Here is a 25,411-nt window from a genome sequence, read left to right as displayed (position 1 = left end):
AAAAAAGGAAAACTCCATCCCCTGTCTTCAATAGGCAATACAGGGTCGCAGCTAGAATGCGGCTGTGGAAACTTTACTAGGTTTGGATTCAAGCCCCGCCTATGACTCACTAGCTGTGTGATCTTGGCCAAATCTGTGATCTCACTACACCCTGCTTTCTTCATCTGTGAAATGGGAATAAAAATAGTATTGTGAAGACAAAATCATGTGGAATTTGCAAAGCATTCTTCAGCTACATGAAATAGTTGCTAAAGAATGAAAAATGTGGCTGTCATCATCACCATCATTTGTAATGCCAATGACGCAAATGCTGGCGTTTCAGTGGAGATCGGCACCCAGGTAAGGAGGTGCGAAAGAGTAGTTGAAAAATCAAGAATTTGAGGCTGACTGGGTTACCCAGAAGCCCTACTGCCCCAGTGGTGTTTTGCAGCAAACCTCTGCCCAGCCTGAGCCCATTCCCCAGGTTTAGCCAGTCTAGAAGCTGCGGGGGAGAGAGACAGGTGGATGAACCTGGGTGAAAGTGTGTGGGTGGAAAATAAAGACAGCTTGGCAGACAGCCTGGGAATCCTTCCAGAAATTTCCATGTTTCTAGCCAACATCTTGTTGGTGCCACATTCGACACACTGGAAGATGAACTCTTCTCTGTCCCTGTCACTCTGAAAGTGGCTTCCTGATATATCAGAGGGACCACCTTTCAGCCTTGCCACATTTTTCAGGCAACTGCCCCTTGTGGCTTAATCTCAGCTAAACCTAGATCTCAGGCGCCACCTGAGAGCACCAGCACCACTGAGCTTCTTCCAGTCCGGGCACTCAGACCACTCACTTAGTCCCTGCCCAGAGGAACAGCCACAGGGCAGCAGTAATGCCACTGAGGCTGACTACTCATGGTAAGGGCAGCAAAATCTGCAGGGAAAAATGCAAGGCTTGAGTGGAAACACTGAACTGGTGCAGCTGGAGCCTGGGGAGGGGAAACAGCTGGTCAGAAACCCTTTGCCAGGCCAAGTAAGCACAATCTGAAAAATTCATGGAATCAGCAGTCAGGACTGTGGTGGGATCCAGCTGGCCACAGGCCTGGGTCCAGGCAATTTCATTCTCAGGGAGAGGTTCCTGCAGGAGCAGAAAGGAGGAAAGAAGCAGGAGAAGGATGTTTAAATTAATAAATAGGGACTGGCCAGGCCAGTGCCTCATCGCCTCTTGAGCCAGAGTCGATGTTGCTGCATGGTGGATAGATGTCTCAGTTTGAAGGAACCACAGCCAAGGACAAGGGCTCTTGAGAGCTCAATGCTCAAAATCCAGCTCCACTGCTGTGCTGGTTACACTCCATTTGTCCCTGCCCCTCCTCCTCTGTCCTGTTCTGTGCCCAGGAGCTGACTTCTTGAGAGTGCGTCACCTTGGTTCTGGATGAGTTTGGCCCCTGGGAGGTGCGGGAGGAAAGGAAAAGTAGGAGAAAAAAAGAGGTCGTGTATTTCTTCTCTGCTTCCTCCTTGCTCAGAGGTTGGTCCTGGCAGTGGCTGTGTCCTTTCGTGACTCTAGGTCCACCCCCATGGTCCAGTTCTCACCCATCTCTGGTCTCACTTCTTCCACTCTGTGATCCTTCAGGCTTAACGGGTGCTGTTGCTTATCTCCGGTGCCTCACCAACTCCTGTTTGTCATGTAACCCTGCCCTTACCTCTCTAAGTGAAATGTCTTTGTTTGAACCATATTCAGTGGATCCTACCCCTTTTAGGACCTGTCTGATATAGTCACTTGTTAGCTGTGTAGCCCAGGGCATTAATCTCTGGGCTCCACGTTTTCATCTGCAGGGGACTAGACAAGATAATGCACATAGTCAGCCACTGCTGTTATCCCAGGTGACACTCCAGCGGAGGGCCCTCAAGATGATGACTCCTGGATTCCACATATCTCCTAACCCCTTCTCGCACCTCCCTGAGACTATTTTCCCTTAGAGAAACCCTGCTCACTCAGACTGAAGGAGAGAGGAAGAATGTCTCTCCGGCTCCTCATCACACTGGCCCGGGAAGGCAGCAGGGCATTCTGCCAGCCCAGCACGTCAACCTTCCACTGCCGAAGGTCAGCCTGCCCGGAATAAGGAAGTACACACCCTCAGCCGGGAAAGGTAAATCCAAACCTGAAAATACAGGAACTGAGCCTTTCCATCAACACAGGCCGGCTGCCTCATTGTAGAGCCCTGTTTATGAGGCAATAAACCATTTAAATGGCTATTTTGGAAACCACATGGTCTCCTTGAATGGCTTATGAGAAGATAATGCCAATAAGAGCTCCAGGAGGAGTAGAGGGCTGGAGGGTGAGGCTGGGCACCTTTGTCTGAAAGGTGCAGGTTTCTTCTGGAGAGGAGGGAGACTTAGGAGGGAACAGCAGCCCCTGGAGAAGAGGCTGTGGAGTGGGTGCCCTTGAGGAAGACTCCAGGGTCCAGGCAGAGCAGCCTGAACCAGAGGTACTAAAGGGCAATTTTTCTGCCCTGCAAAGTTGTGCGTAAGAAAGAAATGATTTTTCGCAGGGAGTGGGAAAAAGGAAGACTTTAGTGTGGTAGTCAGAAGCATGGCATGGAGTCCTGAGTTTAAATTCTGGCTCTGCCATGTATTTATTTATTGACCTTGGCAAGTACATTTACCCTCTCTGTGACTCAGTTTAGTCACCTATAAGATGGGGATAATGGTAATTATAGGCTCCTCTTAAAGAGATTTTTGTGATGATTACACGAGATAATATGTGCAATGTCATGGAGCCTGGCACATGGTAAGCACTTTAAAAATTAGCCATTATCATGAATATTCCCACTATATCCATTTCTTTCCATCTAACCACCTTTTCCCAGCTCCAAAGAGAGCAAGGGTCCCTGGGAGATTAACGTGTAGTAATTGACACCTCCTTCTAGAAGGGTGATAGAGAAAAAATTCAGGCCCAGATCAACTCTCACAGGCCAGCCCAACTCTCTCCAGTGTCCAGAGGCTGCTGAGGAAAAAGGGCAGAAGCTGAGGGGAGCTGAGTGACTGGTACCAAGTGAACTGTGTGCAAATGGCTCACAGAACAGGGACAATAGCTAGTGGTCCCTCTGGGGCAGCACCTTGGATACTCTTTGACACAAGATTGGCAAAGCTGCACATGACTACACCCCATTGTAGCAGGCAAAATAGTCAGAAGAGGGTCTCAGTTTCAAAAACCCACTAATACGTAGGAAATACAATCTGCTGATGTTAGAAAAATATGTAGCGAGAGAGGGTGGTGCAAAGGGAAGAGGTCAGCTGGTTTCCAGGAGGATTCCCAAGGCCATACATAGCTGACCTTGATGAATTTTCCAAAATCTAGGCTATCCCTCATCAGGCTCCAAAACTTGATGTGATCGACAGGTTGAGAGTGGATTATCTTTTATGAATAGATTAATATTAACCAAAGTAATAAAACATGATATATAGACCAGAATGCTAATCCCTCCCTCCCTCCTTTCCTTCCTTCCTCCCTCCCTCCCTCCCTCCCCCTTCCTTCCTTCCTTCCTTCCTTCCTTCCTTCCTTCCTTCCTTCCTTCCTTCCTTCCTTCCTTCCTGATATTTAATGAACACTATATGCCAGGCAGCTATAAATAGAGCACAATCTTTCATCTCACAGAGCATACATTCTAGTTGGGGAGATAAAAAATAAACACCTATCAAGAGAATCAGAAGGCAAGCCACAGACTGGGGAAAATATTTACGAAAGATATATTTGAAAAGAAATGTTAACCAAAATATGCAAAGAACTCTAAAAATTCAACAAGGAAATAAACAACTCAAAAACTGGGCAAAAGATCTGAATAGACAACTACCTCACATGACAAATAACCGAATGAAAAGATGCTCAACATCATGTGTCATTAGGGAGTTACAAGTTAAAACAACAACCAATATACTATAAACCTATAAGAATGGCCAAAATCCAAAATACTGACAAAACTAAATGCTGGTAAGGATGTGGAGCAACAGAAATTCTCATTCACTGTTGGTAGGAAAGAGAAATGGTACAACCACTTTGGAAGACCGTTTGGCAGTTTCTTACAAAATAAACTTACTTATCACTCAGTCCAGGAATGGTGCTCTGTGGCATTTACCCAAAGGCATTGAAAACTTAGGTTCACACAAAAACCTGCACATGGATATTTAAAGTAGCTTTATTGATAATTGCCCAAACTCGGAAGCAAAAAAGATGTCCTACAGTAGGTGAATGGGTACATAAACTATGGCAATTCATACAATAAAATATTATTCAGCCCTAAAAAGAAATGAGCTATTACACCATGGAAAGGCATGGAGGAAATTTAAATGCATACACTAAGTGAAAGAAGCCAATCTGAAAAGCTACATATTAAATGATTCCAACTACAGGGCATTCTGGAAAAGGCAAAACTATGGAGACAATAAAAACATCAGTGGTTTCCATGGGTTGAGGGAAAGAGGGATGAATAGGCAGAGCTGAGGGGATTTTAGGGCAGTGAAACTACTCTGTATAATACCATAATGGTAGATATAGGTCATTTTAAATGTGTCAAAATCCGTAAGATGTACAACAAAAAGAGTGAAGTCTTGCCCTGACCAGTGTGGCTCAGTGGGCTGGATATCGTCCTGCAAAGGGAAAGGTTGCTAGTTCGATTTCCAGTCTGGGCACATGCCTGGGTTGTGGGTTCAGTCCCTGGATAGGGCAAAAACAGAGGCAACCAATCAATGATTCTCTCTCACATTGATGCTTCTCTACCTCTCATCCTCCCTTCCCCTCTCTAAAAATCAATAAATGAAATATTTTTTAAAAAAAGAGTGAAGCCTCATGTAAACTGTGCACTTTGGGTGATGGAGGTGCAACAAGTGTATCTCACTGGTGCGTGGGGAGAGACTGGGGGACGGGGGGCCCTATGTGGGAACTCCGTACTAACAGCTCCATTTTGCTATGAACCCACCTAAAAACATAAAATACATGCAGACACACACACACAATTTCGCCTATTATGTGCTGATTTTCTAGTCATTCTCATGGGCCAACCTTATTCCTCAGCTCTTGACATCTCCCTTATACCTACCTATGTAATCAACTGCAGGGAGCTGATGTTTCCTGGTGATGAATCAAAGAGTAAAACAATCCAGAAAAGGTAAGAAGCTGTGGTTTCTGCTTTTGGGAAACTTACAGTTAAAATGGCAAATAAAATAAAACAAAACATGAAAAAGGCTGAAAAGTCCAGTCCCTCACATTTGCAGAATGTCTGGGCCTTTCTAGGAATCATCAGAAACCATGCTTTTCCTTCATAGCCTCCAAAGGCAAATAGCTAACCCTCACTGACCACTTCCTATTTGTCTGGCACCAATCTGAAAACTTACATGTAGTTATATGGTGTGGCCTGTTGTGTTTTGCAAAGACTGCTGCCACAGTATATCCCACGCAAAATGCTCTTACAGTGTGATGTGACGTTTCTCACATTGAGAGCCAAGATCTATGTTCCCTCACCTTGCAACTTGGTGGGCCTCTGTGACTGCCTGTATCAGTAGAGTATATCAAGAGTCAAGTTCCATGACTTCCAAGATGAGGTCATAAAAATGCCATCCACTTCTGCCTTACTCCTGGGATGCTTGTATTTGGAAACCAGCCACCATACTGTCAGGAAGCCCAGGTCACACAAACAGACCATTCAGCTGACAGGTCCGGCTGGGATCGCAGCCAACCGCCAGCTTCAAGGGCTCCTTACACATGTGAGTGAGAATGCCTTTATTAAAATGACTCTAGCTCCAGCTCCAGCCATTGTCAGGTTGATGTTGCATGAGAAACCCTGAGCAAGAACCACCTAGCTGAGAGAGATAATAATAAAATGATCGTTGTTTTAAGTCACTGAATTTAGAGGTGATTTGTTACCTAGCATTAGATAACCAGGACACATGGTTACTTCAGTGATGATTTAATTGTCTGTATCCTCTGCTGAAACATAAGCTAAAGGAAGATAGAGACTGAGTTTCTCTTACCCACAGCTGTATCCCTACAATCTACCTGCTCAACAAGAATTTGTTAAATGAGTGATCACAACATTGATCCTTGGGAACCACTCCATGGAGTCAGTAAGGCAGGCACTCTTATCATATTTGTAGATAAAGAAAACAGAGCCCAAAGAGGTCAAGTGACTTACCTGAAACCACACATCCAGTAACTGTCAGAGTAAGGCTAGGCCCCATGTCTCCATGGGTGAGACTCCTCCAGCACCGTGCTCACAGTGTCTTTCTCCTGCGCCGTGCTCACAGCAAGCAGATCCCACGTGCATGGCTCTGCGTAACTCCCTAGACTGGGGTGGTCCCCTGAGATGATGGCATCCTTCCTGAAACAGGTGATCTTTACATGAGGTGTTGAAGCAGACATGAAAGATGGCATGTCTGTGAGAACCAAGGAGGGAATTTCAGGAGGAGAAACAGCTACCTGAGTGACTTTGGTAGCTGTCACTCAAAGGCAGGTGTGGAGTTGGCCAATAGCTTTCCTGGTTAGAGAAAATGGACAAAAGAAGTCTGGGATGAGTGAGGACAGGAAAACAAAGGGCTCTAGATGTAGGGAGGTCTCCCCTATTAAGTCCAGCATCTGCCAAATCCCTGAGTTGTCCAACTTCTGGCCTAAAGTACCTCGTGATCCAAGGAAGGAAGTTGGCTCCAGAAAAAGATTTCTGTTCCTATAGCAGCCATGACACTGATGAGGAAGATGACATGACTCCATCTGTCCTGGAAAGGGAGATTACAGACTAGAGAAGTGGAAAAACACAGTGCATTTTTTCCTTTATTCCTTGTCTCCATTTCTTACCACTGGAAGAAAAAATGACGATCAGAATTTCTCTTGAGTGCTGGCAACAGAGCTCAGGCTTTTATTAGCATGCAGTAAAAAGGGCATTGACCGCAGTACCAAATAAATTAAATCCTGGTTGTCTAGGAGTTTAACATCTTGGCCCTTCTAAATTCACTTGCCAAGTGATTTACTTCTTTAGCTCCTTTAACCCAATATCCTCAGCAGCTCTGACCTTCCAGTAGCTGCCATGTATCTTACCTTGGGGATAAAGATCACAGACAAAACTAGAAATGGGTCTTAGAAACAACCCATAAAGGTTGCCTGTGTTTTAGACATGCACGCGGTGGAGGGGCAAGAGGCAGCCTGGGTGATAAGAGACATGGGGTATACTCAAATGGCTGGGAGGCCAGTCCCGACTATGACTGTGTACCAGTTTTCTAAGCTTTTTGGAGCCTCAGTGTTCCCATCTGTCAAAATGGGAACAGTGTTTCATTAACATGGAGGACAGCTCCCTAGAAGTAAGATTTTAAACTAAAAAGTACTTAACTTTACTCTAAGAGTTTACTGAGTACTTTCCACGAACAGACTGAGATCCCCAGTGGAACATAAAATGTAGTCCTCATTCTCAAGATTTCCAGGCTATTAGGGGAGATAAGACACATATAGAACAGCATCCAGCAGAAGGCTGGCAACAGTGGCAGAACGGACTGTAGAGGCGATAAACATTATGATCAGGAAAGAAGGCTGCATGGAGGAGGTGAGACTTGATGTGGGCATTAAAAGACAGGCAGTATTTAGGTAGACAGACTAAAGTCATATGAATTTAATGTACAGTAAAATCTTTAATAAAAAGTGTATTACCTATGCCCTGGCCAGTGTGGCTCAGTTGGTTGGAGAATTGTCCCATAAACTGAAATGTCGCAGGTTCAATTCCCAGTCAGGACACAAGCCTAAGTTGTGGGTTTGATCCCTAGTCAGGGAGCATACAAGAGGCTACCGATCGATATTTCTCTCTTATATCAATGTTTCTCTCCCCTTCCCTCCCCCTCCATTCTTCTCTCTCTCCCTCTCAAAAAAAGTGTTTTTCTCTCAAAAAAAGTGTATTACATAAATATTACTACATTAAAGCCATAGTGTATTCATAATCTGAAACTGCTCTGTGGATAGACTGCATTATTTGTTCAGAGACATTTGCTACCATGTCCACACAGCCTCTCCCTGGTGACCCTCCCTATAGGAGCATGACCTCCCACCCTACTGAGGTCAGAGTTGGCCGTGCGACTTCCCAATGGCAGTGATGTACATCACCTCTAAGCAGCTTTTAGAGCCATTGAGTGGTCCCCCACCCCATCCCTTGAGTCTGATTGTATTTTCTCTGGGGAGCTCTGTAGTTAGGACATGGGTAAGAAACTTCAAAACATTAGAAGAAGACAGAATATGAAGAAAAGGAGAAGAGCAAGAACAAAACTTAAAGGAAAACATAACATTAGTTCCCAACGCATAGCCCTGAAGGTTCCTACAGGAGAGAACAGAGCTTGTCTGCCCTCTCCCTCTCCCAGTATTTATGCACCCTCACCTTCCTGGGGACTGGCACCCAGGCTAAGGCTCCTCAGCTATAAAACCCAGAACAGAATTTGCAGAACTAAACCTGATAAGTTAGCCTGATAAGTAAAAAATGTCCAGCTGGCTGCATGTCTGGAGCCAGGCTTCTCTACTCTGGCTATAAAGAAATTTACCTGAAGGATGGGCTATTCAGAAAAAAGCATTGAGTTGGGAGTTGGGGGACCTGGGGCCCAAAATCTGAACCTGTCCCTGATGAGCAGAGTGACATTGAACAAGTCACATAACCTCTCTGACCCTATCAGTGAAATGGGGCTTGGAGGACTGGCTTAGGACATTCAGCCAAATTGCCATTTCTTCCCTGTAAAACCAATCTCCTCAACTCTTGCAGTAGGCTTAAGGACACCTCTTTTGATCATTTCACTATAAATAGTAAGTGCCCCAGAATTGTTTCAGTTCCTCATCTGCAGTAAGGGTGGGAGTAATGACCTAAGGTTCAACGATGCCTCTAGCTCCTGGCTCTTGGCTCTGTGGAGCAGCTGGGGGTGGCGTTCCTGGGACATGAGCTGGAGGCTGCTACAGTTTGGCTCTCTCCCTGAACAGCTGGTGTGGAGAACAGGGAGGGCAGGACAACCTCTGAGACTCTGGCCAACTGCAGTGTATATTAAGGGCAACCCAGATGGCCGTTAGCCAACAGCCCATGCCTGTGTAATTTGCAAGCTGTAGTTTCTCTCTTTGGAGGTCTTGCTCCAGTATTTGGGGAAGGAGGTTTATCTCATTCTACTTCTGCACCTGCCCAGAGCCTCTGAGTCTCCCCCTTCCCCAGGGCCAGTCTGCGGCCCCTCACTCGGGCTCCAGGACCATTGTGCTGCCTAGAACAGGCTTTAGAGGTACAGCTCTAAAGGATGATCACATTCCTTGGCCCCTCTCTATTACAAGCATGGATACAGGCTTGTCTCTTATTTTCCAAAGGCTGTGAGGTTAACAAAACTACTGAAGGCTCAGGTTGGAAAAAGAGAGATACAATTACAGAAGAAAATCAGTTAAGTTGGAGGGTGTCCGCAGACTCTCCTGGAGTCCACTGATCAGGGGTGCCCTGCTGGCTGCCTCCTCCCCACAGCCTGCAGGCCTACCATCCGACTCCAGAGCTAACTTAACTCCCACAGACAAGGGGGCCCTTGGCCAGACTCCTGAGGTCTGAAGTCCAGGCCCCATCTCTCTGTCTTCCCCAAGACAGAAGAAGAAAGCCCCTCTTCCGCCCCATGAGCAGTGAATGAACTTCTTCAGTGAACAGTAGTTCTGTCTGCCCATTAGGAAGACAGCCTTCTGTATTAGAACAGATGGCCATTCATTTCTTCTTATCTCAACCTATCCATTTCAGAATCAGATCTGAGCTTTCCTCTGCATAACCAAAAAACCCCGTGTTTTTCCTGAAACAAAAATCAATCTTTCCTTTAGGTATTTTCCCTCTTCCTCTTGCTCAACAGAAAACAGTTGAGGTTTTGGAATTATTGTGTTGCCTGCTTTAAGCCTTCTGGGTTGCAGGGTTATTGGGGTCTGATATGAGAGCACCCTATCAAATAAGCAAAATCAAACACTAACAACCTTATTTGGACCAGTCAAAATTAAAGGCATAAGGGGCCGGGCAGCCTGCAGAAGTAGGTCCTTCCACAAGTCAAGGTTTTCAACTAAGCATAGAATTAGAATGGCCTTTGAGCCTGAGTACATGGCTTCATCAGCCAGCAGGACCGAATTACCCCTGTGTTTATTTAATTAAAAAAAAAAAGGCAATGACCTATGAATACACAGTGCTTGACATTGAAAATTGCCACATTAAATATCCAGCTCCTCTGCCGATTACAGCAGCCTCCAGAGCTCTTCCAAATTGTCACCTAGGCTGAATATGATGGCAAACAATGCTGTGAAAGTAAGTAATCCGCTCTATAATTATTTTAGCGGTTGCAACTGCCAACCAGCAAGCTCACTTATGAAAAAGGAAGCAGTCATTCCTTATTTAAAATGCATGAATATACAGTCTCTTGATTGTGGAAATAATCAGCAGACTATCTAATGTAACAAGACTTAGCCACAGAAGAATTAATTAGGGTGAAATTGATTAAGGAGAAGAGGGTAAAAATCTCTCTGTGATGATTCAGGCTCTGATTAAACTCAAGCATTAATTCTCACATTCTTTTCGAATTAAGAGCCTCATCTAAATGCTCCACATTAATATTCCAACATACCCCACCCTCCCTTAACTGAAGGGAAATTCAGACATTTCTAATGAAAGCTAAATCCTGTTCTTGTTGACTGTAGAGCCTCTGTCTTAAGGATTTCAGGAGGTTGCAGTTATTATTATTATTATTATTATTATCATTATCATTATCATTATGATGATGATGATGATGATTAGTTTAAATGAAAGCACAAGGTGGGGGTGAAGGCAGTGAAATCTTCAAATCCATTGTGGCCTTGAACACTTAGGATTTTTATTAGGAGATTTTTCAAATGCTAAGGGAAGCATGCAACACAAATAATTATGTGACAGCCTCTTGAATACTCTTTGTCTCACTGTAACCTGCTCTGGTACAGATAAGAGGCCCTTGACGGGGTCATATATTCCATCCCATGCCCCGAGACCCATCCATAATTATCTACCATCTCTTGAGAGGCCTCCTGCCCAGGACTCCACAACTCCCTTGGTAACATGATCAGGCAGCTAATATATTCCCAGCTCCAGCTGGTCCTCCCCTCCTCCCTCTGCAGCCATTTGAAGGATGTGAGGAAAAGCTTCCTCTGCATCATTGATTTTTCTCTTTTCACTTTTCCTCCATTAGGAACTGGCTCTGTTGTTCCTGGCTCCTCCCGTCCAAATTATACACATGTTTCACAGGGTCACTGACCTTTCCTTCCTCCTCCAGGGACTGCTATCTTTGCAGGTCTTCTTCCATCTGTCACCTTGGTTTTTGTCCCATGGCCGTTATGGTTGAGTACATCCTTTGCCTGGGCTGGGACAGGCGCCTCGTGCACGGCTGAGTAGTACCCGCAGAAGGCTCTTAGCTGTCCCTCCCCACTAGGTCTAGGGTATCCACTCCAGTCACGGTCCCCTGAGGTGGGAGCAGTGAGGGTTGCCAGCCTTACCAGGGGAGACAGAAGTAAAGAAGCAATTTCAAGCCCTTTGTGTGGCCTGAATCTGCTCTTGCTTTCACCACCCTGGGAGGCAGTCATGTTCTTATCTGATGGGGGAGGCAGTGCTGTTCACAGAGACCTTCAAGCAGAGTCTCTCTTCACCTTGGGAGTCCAGCCAGGCTCCCCCCGACCCACCCACCCATGGAGTTTGCCAAGCTGTCGTCAGGGGACAGAGCTTTCTAGGCAGAGGGAATGGCATAAAATGTGGCAGGTTTCACCTTCCTGGGAGGTCCAGTTTATATTTATGACCAAATAGCCATGGTGTCTCCCTGCCCACACATCCCTACTTGCTGGTCTCAACTGCTTCGAGCATAGCAGGGACAGGTGTTGGTGGAAGAATTCAGCCACCAGGGAGCTAGCTGTAGGACGACCAATGCTGAGCCACGGACACAGTCCAGACACTCCTTTCCCGCCCCTTCAGTTGGGCTCCCCCTTAGGGCCCAGACACACTGTCTTAAGCCCTTGGTGCATGCCCTCACCTCCAGCCCCAGGTCCACTGTGCATGACTTTGAATGACAAAGGAGGAGTGTGGTGAGGAGCAGTCCCCTCTATTCTCTCAGGAAACTCCTTTACCTCTATGTAAATTTGTGGATGCAAATTGTCATGAGGAGGCAGGGACTCTAAAGCAGCCCAGCCCTGAATGCAAATAGTTATGGGCCAGGAGAGATAGTCACCCTAATAGCACGTGTCCACAGAGCCTGGGACACCAGACTGAAGGGAAACGCCCTGTGTCCTGCACAAAAGCAACCACAACTATAGCCAGTGCTTTCTCTCTTCCCTCTCCCCTCCACCCTCCCTTTTACTCTGTTTTATTACACTCTCTCCCTCAATTCAGTTATTAACAACATGGTTCTGAGGACCTACCTGGGGTTTTAACTTTGTTCTAGTTACTGAAGAAGATGCAAGAGAAGAAGATATGATCCCTGCCCTCTTCAGCTCCACAGGTTGACAGGAGGATGACATTAACTCAACCAAAGCAAGTGACAAGCCATGGGAGATGGTGGTATCATACACACAGCACTAAACTGGGAACCTCCAATTTAACACTGAATAAAATCACAGAAAGGGAGCAACCCTGGAAGTGAGCTGGGGTGATCAGGAAGGCTCCAGGAAGTCAGTGAGACCTGAATTCAGTCTTGAGGCTGAGTTGCTGTCACAAGGATTGAGGAGAGAGAGGACACATTCCAGAAAAGGGTGGGACTAAGCAAAGCCCAGGGCTGCAGGGCAGGTTAGGGAGCCTTCAGCCTGGCCGGAGGAGAAGGTCCCTGCTGGGAGGAAAGGAAGTTTTGTGAGGCCTTGAATGACAGCTTTAGAGGTTTGGAAGTTAGCCTCTGTTGGTTCTCAGACTTTGGTGGACTACAGTGTTACTGGGGTGCTGGCTGAAATAAAGGGCCTCAGCCCCCAGCCTCACTACTTGTGGGGTATTTAAACAAGCACCCCGGTGGCCCACAGGCTCATTTGCTGAAGGTCCTCTTCTCACTATCTTTGTCCCTCCTGCAGGCAAAGCTGGTCTTTGTTTGCACCATGGAAACTACAGGGCCACAGGGGCACAGGGGGTTCCAGCTTCTGCAAAGATGGTGAGCCTTGTGTCCTAGGAACCTGGAGGCCCAGGCCGGGAATTGTTTTGACTGCACTGTAGCCGAAGGGAAAGCAGGCCTGACGAACCAGCGCTAGATTCATTGCTACAGGAGACTGGAGAAGCTGACTCAGACCCTGGAACCATGTGGGGGCCCCTTCTTGATGAAAAGTGGAGCCAACAAAGAAATACATTTAAGGGAGATATTTTTATATTATAAAAGCCTTCAGCTCTAGGTTCCTTTAAATAGCAATCTCCTCTTAGCCCTGTTATATACAGTGAACCCAGATTTGTTCTTTAATAAATGTGTTTTATAGCAAGTTATTCGCCCTCACTATTAAATCTCTGTTTGCTCAGCTTCTCAATGTTTACTCAGGAGTTTTCAAACCTGGAGAAAAGTTGAAAGGATAGTACAGAAAGACCTATACAGACATACCTTGGAGATATCGTGGGTTCGGTTCCAGACCACTATAATAAAGTGAGTGATAATCTTTTTTGCTGGTGGAAGGTCTCGTCTTCAGTTTGCAGAAAATGCCAACATTTGTTGAAATGCAATCAAGCAAAAGAGCAATAAAACAAAGTACATCTGTAAATTTATCTACTGAGGATTAACATTTTTCCATCTGCTTTTTCCACTTTACATAAATATACATACGTAAATATACATAAATATTCTGTCCAGAAGGTATCCAGCCATGTAATATGAAAAATAGAGGCATTTATTGAAGAAGATACAAGATACAAGAAACAGTATACACAGGACAATGACGCCTCAGTCCCCTTCAAAGTAGGCATCTTGGGACCTCACACAGTTCTCCAATCTTTGTTGACTGCAGCCTGTACAAATTCAACATTCTCAGTGTTCTGCTTGTTGCAGGCCTTCCAGAATGCAGATCACTTTCAAGAGATTCTTCACCACCTTTGAAGCATTTGTGCCACACTTTTACTTGCACTGCACTCATTGAATCATACCCAAAAGCCTTTTGAATCGTCTGAATAGTTTCCACAAAGGAATGTTCAAGCTTAACACAAAATTGGATGCAGATTCATTGCTCTACTCCCTCAGTCATTTTTAATGCAATGACCACACAGTACATATACTCACTCAATGGCGTCTACTGCCCGCACTGACTAGTACAGTGGAGTCATCATTGTTCACACATGCACATTCCAGTCCACTCCCCTTGGCTGCCAGGTTACATCAATATTGTGCAAACCATTCTAGTTATATTAACAATGGCTGGACTTTTTCTGACAGACCTCCTATATTTATATATTATATACGTATACACTGTCTTTTTGCAAAAGCATTTGAAAGTCAAAGATATCATGACATGTTACCTCAGATACTTAAAAGCCAGAACATTTCCCCTAGTATCACAAGAGCATTATCACACCTAATAAATTTAACAGCGATATAGTAATATTAGCTAACTTATAGAGGATATTTAAATTTCCCTGATTCTCCCAAAATACTCTTTACGGCTTAAAAAAAAATCTAGGAGGCAATGAAGCTTCACATAATATATTTCATTGTCACGTCTCTATCATTTCCTGTAGTGTAGAACAGTCTCCTGCTTTTTCTTTTTTAAATGACATTGCTGTTTTGGAGGGTGGTATTGTTGGTGGATTTTTGTTGTTGTTGTTGTTGTTGTTTTTATATTGGCAATTTTGAAGAGTCTAGGTGAGTTATCTTGTATAATGTCCCACAATCTGGGTTTGTCCGATTTGATTCAGGCTAAATACTTTGGGGGAAGGGTACACCACAAAAGCAATGCTGCCACGGCATGCCGTGGTGTTGGCAGTCACACCGTGTCTGTTTGTCCTGTTAGTGATGATGCTAAATTGGATCACTCAGTTAAGGTGTGCATTGCACATTTGGACTCTTGATGTCATTTAACCAAGCACTGTGCAGCTTTTGTTAATTCAGATTATAAAGTGCCAGAGGGCAAAAACTAAGCATCTTCTCCTTCTGAAAATAATGCTTTACGTTTATAAGACTTTCATGCAGATGATTTCATTTGCTCCTCCGACAGCCAAGGGAGCTATTTTTATTCCCATTTTACAGAAATACAAAATCTCACAGTGCCTAGGAACCCCGACATTGAATCCCAGCTCTGCCCTTTAACAAATTTATTTTAGGGCACATTACTTAACCTCTCTATTAAACCCTTGTTGGCAAAACAAACCTTGGTGCATAAATTGGGGGTAATAATATCTTCCTCTCAGAGTTGTTGTGAGGACTAAATGAGGGCACTGAAAGTAAAATGCTTGACATTGTGCTTAGCACAAAAAGAATGCTCAAAAAATAAAAGCGCTGTGTGTATAGAGCTGAACACATTACACACACACACACACCCAACAAGCTCATATATACTGATACTCAGGGAGGTAAGGGTCTGGCCAGTGGTCACTCAAATGAACAAAGAGCAGAGCCTAGATTCAAGCCCCACCCACCTGGCTCCAAATGCAAATCCCAGACCCATTCTCCACACACCATCCTGCTGACATGCGCCAGCCACTGTCACTTTGTAGGAACCATTCGATCAAAATTATTTGAATAGTGTGTGAAAACTAGACCTAAGTTCCAATGTCTATTCCCACCTAACTTCAAGATGCAGAAAGCAAGGCCCTGCTGCTCTCATTCTATAGGGCTGGCCAAGGCGTCCCTGCCAATGCCCTTTCTTCCCAGAACTCTGCCCATGCACTGCGGGCAGCTCCTTGCTCCGTCACTTCGCAATTTGATAACATCTGCAAACTCACCACATTAAACACTAGTCACCATGCACCCAGAGGCTGCTCATGGTGGCTGGACAGCATGGTGTGTTTGACCCCAAGTGTTCTGCTGACCTGCCCCTGCAGAGTGACTGGGCTGGAGGAGGGAGAGGACTAAAGAACGAGCCTTGGTTGAAGATGGGAGAGAGCTCAGGGGTGTAGGCCTGGCAGAAGTCCCTGAAAGCTCCCCATGTGTTTCAGTTGGAAATTCCCCTTCTTTCCAATAGAAGCATTGGAAATGCTTCTGTTAAGCACCTTAGCCCCAACCCCAGTGTACAGAAGGGAAATCCACAGCATCAGCAGTAGCAGCAGCAGCAAACCATCAGTTTGAGTCAAAGATCTTTATTCATGTGAACTAGGATGGGTCCTGTTCCAACCAATCTTACCTGGCTGGTGTTGTGAAGTGTGGGTTTGCTGTTCTGATGCATGTCTATGATCCAGGAGAATGGAAAGGTCACTTCTGATAAAAACTTCACAGAGGTGGTGGGCTTTGGGGAAGGGTGGGCTGGAGTTGGATAGTCAGCAGGGAGGAGGAAGGGTAGTCCTGATTTGGGGGGATGGGGCACAGAGCACTAGTAAAGGCACCCAGGGCGATAACAAAACTCCTGGTCTGAGGATGGAGGGAGGATGCGTGTGGGGGAGCAGTGAGAGACATGCGTTGAGGAGGCAGGAGCCCCTCCCTTCCAGACACAGAGCAGACAGACCATGGCCATGCAGCAGCTGAATATTTCATTGACGGAAAATTAGACATGGCTGTGGTGCTTGGGATGCGGCTTCTAATTTCATGGTCAGGTGTGCCCAGATGGCTGACTAGGCTGTAGGAGGGAGGCACTCCTCGCTCCAGGCTTACCAGCCCAGGAGGACGCAGAACTGACCTTCCTTCCCAGTGACGTCAGTGGCTGTCCATACTCTGGCTCTGGGAAGATGAGCAAACCAAGCCCCAGACTTGCCTAGGGTGCAGTTATTCAGCACGCATACATTTAACACCTACTGTGTGCGAAGCATCATGTTAAGCACAAAGGAGATGTAGATGCCTCTGCACTGGGAGATAGTTTGGGGACACAGACCCCCTGATAAGTCCCTAGCTGTGGGAAGAACAAAGCACTGTGGGTCCCTGGAGAATGACCAACTACCTGAGGTTTCACACAGTAGGGCCTATTATGCCAAAGCAATCCCCAGACCGAGAGGAAGGGGAAGGATTCTCACCAACATTTTGTGAAGATTTTGTTTCAGCAAGGTGTTGTGCTGGGAGCTTGTTCTACTACAACCTCTTATTTTCACTGGCACTGTAAAAAATAGATATTATAATTCCTAACTGCACAGACTAAAGGCACCCAGGTGGGAACACATGTGAAAGAACTTGAGAATGTGGGACATTTAGCAATTTGGGGAGGCTGGACCACTGGAGGTGCAAAGGGGAACTCGCAGAAATAAGCCTAGGAGGTGGATTGGGGCTTTGCCTGTCAGAATAACAAACTTGGACTTTATCTACTTGGCTGTGGAAAGCCTCTGAAGGGTATTGAAAATGAAGGTCTGAAATGTCCTCTTTTCTTCTTATAGCCAAATGGCCTCTCTCATCCTGGCCTTTTCTCCTAAGCATTCCTCATTATATCAGCAAATGTTGGTGGTAAAGTGTGAGCCAGGCAGTGTGCTGGGCGCTGGGGATGCAGCCACGAACATGACAGGGGCCTGTGCCCATGGAACAAGAGAGGAAGGGTGGTAGAGGGAGACAGACAATACCTAGTAAACAGAGACACAAATAAATAAAAGATTGTGATAGGTGCTGTGACAAAAATAAGACACATACATGGAAGAGAGAGAAAAAGGGAGAGAGATGGGAAGGGAAGGGGAAGAGACTTTAGTCAACTGTCTCTTCCCCTCTCCATGGAGCTGTGGTTGTTACAGAGTACAGGGGTCTCAGGACAGGGAGTTAAGGGCAGGGGGTATTTAATTTCTCCTATATCAAATCCTTTCCTGAAAGTAAGTTAACTTCTTACAGAAGTATGTTCCATGCTTCAACTATTCTTGGGCCACTGATGCTGCTTCTCCCCAAGACCCAGACAAAGGGCCCCTAACTTCATTCATAGTCTAACCTAATTCCAGGGGAGACTAAACCAGCCAGAGGCATGGGATGGGGCAGCCAGAGGAGTGGTCCCTGGATCCCAGAGCAGAGAGGAGGAAATGCTGAGGCCATGCAGGTGGATGTTTGGAGAACATTTTCAGGGGTGGGTTCCTTTCCCTTCACTCATAAGTACTGCAGAATTTCATCCTCTTCACAGCCAACAGGGTCCTTTTTCTTCAGAACCAGCCCCTCTGCTCAGGGCCCAGTCTTGACTGGTCTTCCATAGGCCTGGAGAAGACATTCTTAGACCCAGGCCCAGTGGTCCACAGAGAAACCAAGTCAGCAGAGGTCATCTCTTCCCCAGCTCAGGGAATCTCAAGCCCTTTCAATGTCTCTGCTTTCCCCTCGCAGTGGCCAGATTGGTATTTGTACTGGGAGCGGGGGAGGAGCAAGTGAGACGCTGGCAGGGTGGCTTGTCTTGCCCCAGTTTCTGGTCCCTGTTGCCAGAGAAGCAAAAAGGGCTATGGCGTGGACCTCAGAGGCCCAAGGAGTGGCTTCCTGGGAAGTGAGGCAACCTGCTGGGTGATGGCAAGCCAGTCAGACTGGTGGGGCTAGATCCCAGGCTGGACCGTCTTGGAAAGAGACTTGGGAAACCAGGCAGAGTCTTGGCCAGGGCTGGAGCGAGAGCCCAACTCATGCCTACACTGACCTGGCAGGACTAAGCTGCAGTGCCATCTAGACTAAAGTCAAGACACGTTCCCAAGGTCAGAGAATGAGGCAATCCATGTTGGGCTGGTTATTATTGCCTCCCAACCCTCAAAAAAAATGCTTCTGGCTGGGTCTGGTCTTATTACAGCGTTTTGTCTTCTTGCTTTCCTCAGGAAGTCATGGAAGCAACCTGTCCCAGAGAACAAGTTGGCAGCCACCTCACTTGCTTAGAGGACCTCTTTTCACCCACTGTGGGCTTCTCCTAAAGCCCAGCCTTCCGAGAGGGGACAAGAAAGGAGAGTGGTGTTAATTTCACGGAGCAGAGCAGCATGCCTAGCCAAAGTTCAAGATAATGCAGAATTTGAGGACATGTGCCTGAAAGAGTACAAACCCATCCCGGCAATATTTTTGAGATTCCATCTCAAAATCATCCTTAGGCTGAATAACAAAGAATTCAGCCCTCTTCCTCTTCCCTCTCCCTCTCTCTCTGTCTCTCCCTCTCTCTTTCTCCACCCCCTAAACACACGCGCTCCCCACATCCATTTTAGAATCTTTTTTTCTGCCACAGTCTGCCTCCTCATCCTCCTACCCACCTCCCTTCTCAGCAGGAGCACACCAGGACAAGAATATTACTACAGGAGCCTCCCGGCCAAAGGAACTGTCTCTCAGAAGGAGTAGTTAATGCAGACCTGGCCACAAAGTCATGGCGGCCCTGAGCCCGTTTCTCAGTCTCACTGTGTCTAAAGTTACCCGAGAAATGATGTGATTGCACTTAGTGCCTCAGCTGCCCGGAGGAGCTGCTCTGCTGTTGTTTTAGGAGAAGGCTAACTCCCTTCTGGTGACAGGGGCTGCTCGGTGTTCTCCCAGGGGTCGGCTGCTCTCTGGGGTTTAGGAACAGCACTTAGCAGACATGGACTCTCTGGAAAGGGCCTGGAACTGAATGTGGAGTGTGAGGATGTGCGTTTTTCTTGGGGTTGAAGATCTATTTGTTCTGCCTGATTCTCAAAGGAGTCAGAGACCCTCCAAATAGGCGATACATAAAACCAAGACATTGAAATGTTCTTTATCTTATTTTGCTCCCCAGTAAGTTTGAGTTTTATGCAATTCCACCTGGAAAAGGGAAGCCTGAGCCCAGGGAAACTGGAGTTGGACATCCTCCATATGCAGTGCCTTGGAGAGTTACCAAGGGAAGATCTGAGCAGGACACACGATGTTACCTTTGGGGAGGAGACTCTTGAGCTGTCTGGAGTGAGAGGATCAGGAATGAGGAGGATCAGTGGCCTTGAACCCCAAAGGAGAAGCCAGCATACCTTTCTGGGACGCAGTCCAAGCTCTGCCTAGAACACACAGCTCCAAAAGAGATGCTGTGCAGATTCCAAGCTGCCAAATCCCGAAGGCCTGAGAAATACCCCAACCCCAACAGAAGATGTTACCTGGGCATCCCCCGCCCTTGCCAGCAGGATCAGGAGCCCAAAGCACAGTCCACTGCAGAGGCAGGTCTAAGACAACTCAATTCCAAGCCCTGGCCTTCCCTGACCTCCCACGCAGGGTGGAAGAGAGAAAAGGGCCTCCACCCATCCACCCACCAGCACTGAGTCCCTTTAGCCCTTGGCATGGTAATTAACCGGGGGAAGTCATGCATCAGCCTCAGCAAGCTAACTGGCAGGAGCTCCCCCCTGACAGCAGAGCTAATAAGAAATTTGCTAATGCAATTTATCACTTTAAAAAGCCATGTGTCGGTAGGGATGAGCACTCCTCTGCAGCAGCCAGCCTGATTGTCAGAGCAGAGCGGCAAGCGGCCCTGGGCAGGGAGTGAGCGCGATGTCTCCACTGAATCAATGCTGCATGCAATGCAGCAGGCGGGGGCTGGGAGGAGGGGTGCAGTGCTAAATCTGAGGCCCCCAGGAAGCCCTCTCTGCAGGCCTGTTCTAAACACCAATTAAGAACCAGAAGGGCCCTGGCCCCCTGGCCCTGTTGCAACCTGCAATGGCAGCCTCTCTGTTCATGCTGCAGTGTTAAAATAAGATATGGCTCTGTCCGCAGTGACAGGAGATCTAAGTCTCAGCCAGCAAGTGTCAACATGCCAGACCCCACTGGGCTCCTACTGGGGGACGGGCTGATACCATGGGCAGATTGGCTTTTTTCTCCCAAGCCCCTGCAACGACACCATCCAGGACAAGAGCCACCAGTCCTGAGCCGGATGCAGGCAAAGGAGATTAGAAATCCACCTTAGACCCAATAAGATCTCTGTTCCCAGTTTAGACAAAAGGCAACTTGCTTTGAACGTTCAGTGTCTAGCGAAAACAAAGAATGGTTTCTGGAAGGGGAAAAACTGCTGCTGTGAGATCTTGCTTCAAACACTCACTCCAACTGTTTCCCCCCAAAGCGAATTCACAGAGAAACAAGTGAAGCATGTGGGAAGGGAGCCCAAAGCTACTAGGAGCACTATGGGAGGGACAGAGAATGTCCACGTGCCTGGATCCCCACTGCTTTCTGGAACAGCCCTCACTCTCAGTTACCCGTGGGATTGAGGGGGGTCTAGGGAGAGTGATTAAGGGGGACAAGCCACCAACACTCAGAGAAACATCACACCCGGCTTCAATCAGCTCAACTTTCCCCCAAACCAAATGTTGACCCCAATTTTTCCCTGTCCTTTACATTTACCTTTGAATTTTGGTGGACACACTCAAGGAAGCCGGGGGGCCAGGTAATGGCAGGGTAAAGAAGAAAAGCCACACTAGGGTCCTGGACACCCAGTGTGTGTCCCCCACCCCCTATGTAGGGAGTTGAAGCCACCTGAGTGTCTGTCTATGAGCAACCCAGAGGCAGTGGGCAGTGGGCATGCCCCTGGCCTCCTGAAGTGGCCTGGCCAGCAACCAAGTGGCCCAGGGTCTGGGGGACACAGCCTCCCAACCTTGGCCCAGGGGCTCAGCAGCCAGAGCTAAGGAGCAATGAAGCACATCTGATGGACTTGCTCAGGCTGAAGAGAGCCCCGGGCCCCTTTATGTGCTCTTGAAAATGTACTTTAATATCTAAGGTCCTATCCACTTCTTTAATCTTCTTTTTTCCTGATCTCCTTTCATATTTATTTTTCCAACTCAGTCTTAATACCATTTTGCCAAGTTCAAAATAAAGATAATCCTTATTGATATTTGATTGGAACAACTGAATTAATAGATTGATTTAGAGAAAATTTTTCACTTTTCTAAAAGTGAGTCTTTCTGTCCAAGTTAGGGTATATTTTCTCATTTAAATAAAGCCTTGCAGTCCATGTACTTTTAAAAACTCCACATTGGGCCCTGCCTGGTGTGGCTCAGTGAATTGAGTGCTGGCCTGTGAACCAAAAGGCTGCAAGTTCAACTCCCAGTCAGGGCACATGCCTGGGCTGCAGCCAGGTCCCCCGTTGGGGGTGTGCAAGAGCAACCCATAGATGTATCTCTCGCATGTTAAAGTTTCTCTCCCTCTCTTTCTCCCTCCCTTCCTCTCTCTCTAAAAATAAATAAATAAAATCTTTAAAAACAACAACTCCACATCAACTCTGAATTACCTCCCTTGAAGGCTCATTTGCCAAAATCCTATAGACTCTTGCATGCTAAGGGGGTAATATGTTATCTCTTTCTTGGTTTTGAGGTCAGTTACAGTCTAAAGGGGCCTCCTAGGTGCCTTAACTCAAACCATAAGGCACTGGGACAAATAGCCACCTTCAAGTGTCTTGGCTTTGTGACCTTCAAACTGGACTCTAGGTCCTGGTATCTCCCTCAGTCTGGATCCACGCCACACACAGGGAGATAGTCTCTAGTCCAAGGCCAACTAAACAAAAACTCCCCTCACTTTGACCAGGTCAGGACTGTATGTCCCAGGAAAGGGAACCAAGGAAGATAAATCCCTGCCTTTAAGACACATAGTCGGTGCTTAACTTGAGAGCAATTGTTTGTGCAGATTCTCCCAGTTACAGCTCCACTCACACCCCACTCTCAAACAATCCCCTCGCACGGCCAGCTGCATGGGGCCAACCTCACAGTCGCATGGGGCTGGGCACTTAGATGGGCCCTATGTTTGCTTTAAAGGTCTCTGGTCACGGTCTTGGAATTTGTAATACTTCGGAACAAAGGACCCCACATTTTCATCTTGCACTGGGGCCCATAAGTTACAGAGCTGATCCTGCTTCTTGGCAACAGGTGGAAGGTCACAGATCTCAAGGAACATCCTGAGTCACACTCAGGGCCAGCTGACACTCAAGCGCAGGCAAGTCTGGGTGCAAAGCCGAGCCCTTTAGCAAACTCTGTCTCGAGCAGCAGGCAAGGCCTCACTTTGGCCTGCAAATAAGCCTGGCTGATGGATTTTTAAGGGGACACATCACAGGGGACTCGATGCTTCCTTTTACAGCTCCTCCTCCTTGCCTGCTCCTGGGGTCTGATCTACAACAGCCCACTTAGCAGAATCTCAGCAAACCTTACTGGTTGCTGTCTGGACTAACTCATGCACAGGCCTGCTTAGTGTTTCCTGAGTTTAGACCCCAGGAGTGAGTGAGCAGCCTGCATTCCTTCTTCCATTTCTGCCTCTCTCAAGACCTCCTGGGAGTCTGGGCCAGCAGGAAAGAGCACTTCCAGACCATTAGCAGGAGCACCTCTGGTCTCCCGGGTCAGAGGAAGCCGTCATGGTGGAAGGAGAGAAGGGCCCGAGCTCCTGGGTCATAGTCCATGAAGGTTACTTAGCCACCAAGCAGTGTATTCGGGGAGGAAGGAGGGTTAGGGCTCTAGCCTGGAAAGTTCAGGGCCACGTGTGCCTAGGAACTCTCAGGATTCAGTTCCTTCAGAAACTTCGGTTCCTTCAGCCAGGAGAGCGAAGCTGGCTTGGGCTCTAAAGGTGTCAGGGCCCTGCAGGGAGGGTAGGGACTCAGGGAATTCCTCAGGGACATTCACTTTTTGAAGAAGCCTTTCCTCCTGAGGCCTGCCCTCAAGGATTCTGGCAGCAAGAGCAGGAGTCATTTGTAATTTCCCAACTGGAGAGGTAGAAGGAAAGTGTTTAACTACTTATTTCACTCCACCCATCCATTTATGCATTCATCCCTTCATTAATTTAGCACTCATCGAAAGCTTATTTAGGGATCAGCTGAGCTAAGTGATTGGAGGACTGTTGAGAAACGGTCTGACCTCCAGCAACATGGGATCTAGATGTGGAGTCAAAGTTAGCACACATGAAACAATCGGATATGGTATAGTCAAATGGAATACGCGACCAGTGCTAGATTATGTGGTAAAACAGTCTGGGCCGAGGTGCAGTTTACTGCTCTCTGAGGGCACGCTGTGTGTACACAGCTAAGTTCTAAGAGATACAACGGCAGATGAGACCTGCTCCCTACGATGGAAACTCGGTGCTAGTTGGAGAAACACACATCACCAGACAACTTGGATATACAGAGTACTGTGGAAGCACAGAGGGCCGCTGAGGCCAACCCAAGTGACATGATGTCTGAGCTGAGTTGCTGACGCCACACAAAGGGAGGCTGGCCGGTGTTCCAGGCACAGAGAACAGGATAGAAAGATCCAATTTGGTGTGATCGAAAACTATAAGTAGGAAGTTCTCAGAAGCAGGTAGAGGCAGAAAATGAGATTATGGAGACAAGCAGAGATTAGATCATGCAGAGCCTTGTTAAAGAAATCAACTTCCATTCCTGGCTGGTGTAGCTCAGTGGATTGAGTGCCAGCCTTTGAACCAAAGGGTCACTGGTTCAATTCCCAATCAGGACACATGCCTGGGTTGCGGGCCAGGTCCCCAGTGGGGGCCACATGAAAGGCAACCACACACTGATGTTTCTCTCCCTTTCTTTCTTCTTCCCTTCAACCTCTCTCTAAAAATAAATAAATAAATAAAATTTTTTAAAGAAATCAACCTTGTTGTGGTAGATGGTGGAGACCACCAAAGGATTTTTAATAGATAACTCTCATGGCTGGGGGGAGGATGGACTTGAGGAAAACAAGGCTACAGCAGGAGGACCAGTAATGGTCCAGGTGTAAAGTGCTGGGACCTGTGTCAGAGCAGGGATAGTGAAGGCGGAGGAGGGAGGACAGATCTTACTGTTCTCACAGCCGGGCATACATTTCCCCCACCTGTTTTTTACCCAGTTAGAGATACACCGTCTTTGATCTTAGTTCCTCTGAGCTGCCTCCCTCACCCCAGACACGGGCAGGTTCCCCTGCGACACCATAACATTGCTCTGGGCGCCTGCGTTCTTTACTCTTCCTGCTTGTCATTCCAAGTTTATTTCTGAGGTTATTTGATTAATGTCCAGGTTCTTCATTAAGACTGGGTCTTAGCCCATTGGGGCTGCTATAACAAAAATACCATAGACTGGGTGGCTTAAACAACAGTTATTTCTCACAGTTCTGAAGGCCAGGAGACCCAAGATCAAAGTGCCAGGAGATTCTGTGTCTGACGAGGACCTGCTTTCTGATTCATAGCTGACCGCCTTCTAGCTGCGTCTTCACAGGGTGGAAGGAAGGCTACAGAGCCCTCCAGGGCCCCTTCCATAAGGGCACTAATCCCATTCTCGACAGCTCCACCTCACAATAAATTACCTACCAAAGTCCCCACCTCCTGATACCATCACACGGGGGCAGGCTTTAAACATATGAATTTTAGGGGTGCACAAACATGCAGCCCATGACAGACTGTAAGCTCTACAGAGGGGAAAACCATGTCTGTCTCTCTCACTACTGTGTCCTCAGCCCTCACCCAGAGTCTGGCAC

General features: G+C 47.0%; 1 pseudogene; it reads left to right on the top strand.

Moving 5' to 3' along the window:
• Positions 1-255: 255 nt before the first annotated feature.
• LOC123811348 overlaps positions 256-25,411 on the top strand; it is a 57,074-nt pseudogene continuing 31,918 nt past the window's right edge.

Source organism: Phyllostomus hastatus, unplaced genomic scaffold (assembly GCF_019186645.2).
Source record: "Phyllostomus hastatus isolate PE091 unplaced genomic scaffold, TTU_PhHast_1.1 phas_scaffold_78, whole genome shotgun sequence".
Taxonomy (NCBI): domain Eukaryota; kingdom Metazoa; phylum Chordata; class Mammalia; order Chiroptera; family Phyllostomidae; genus Phyllostomus; species Phyllostomus hastatus.
This window is presented reverse-complemented; position numbering and strand designations above follow the sequence as displayed.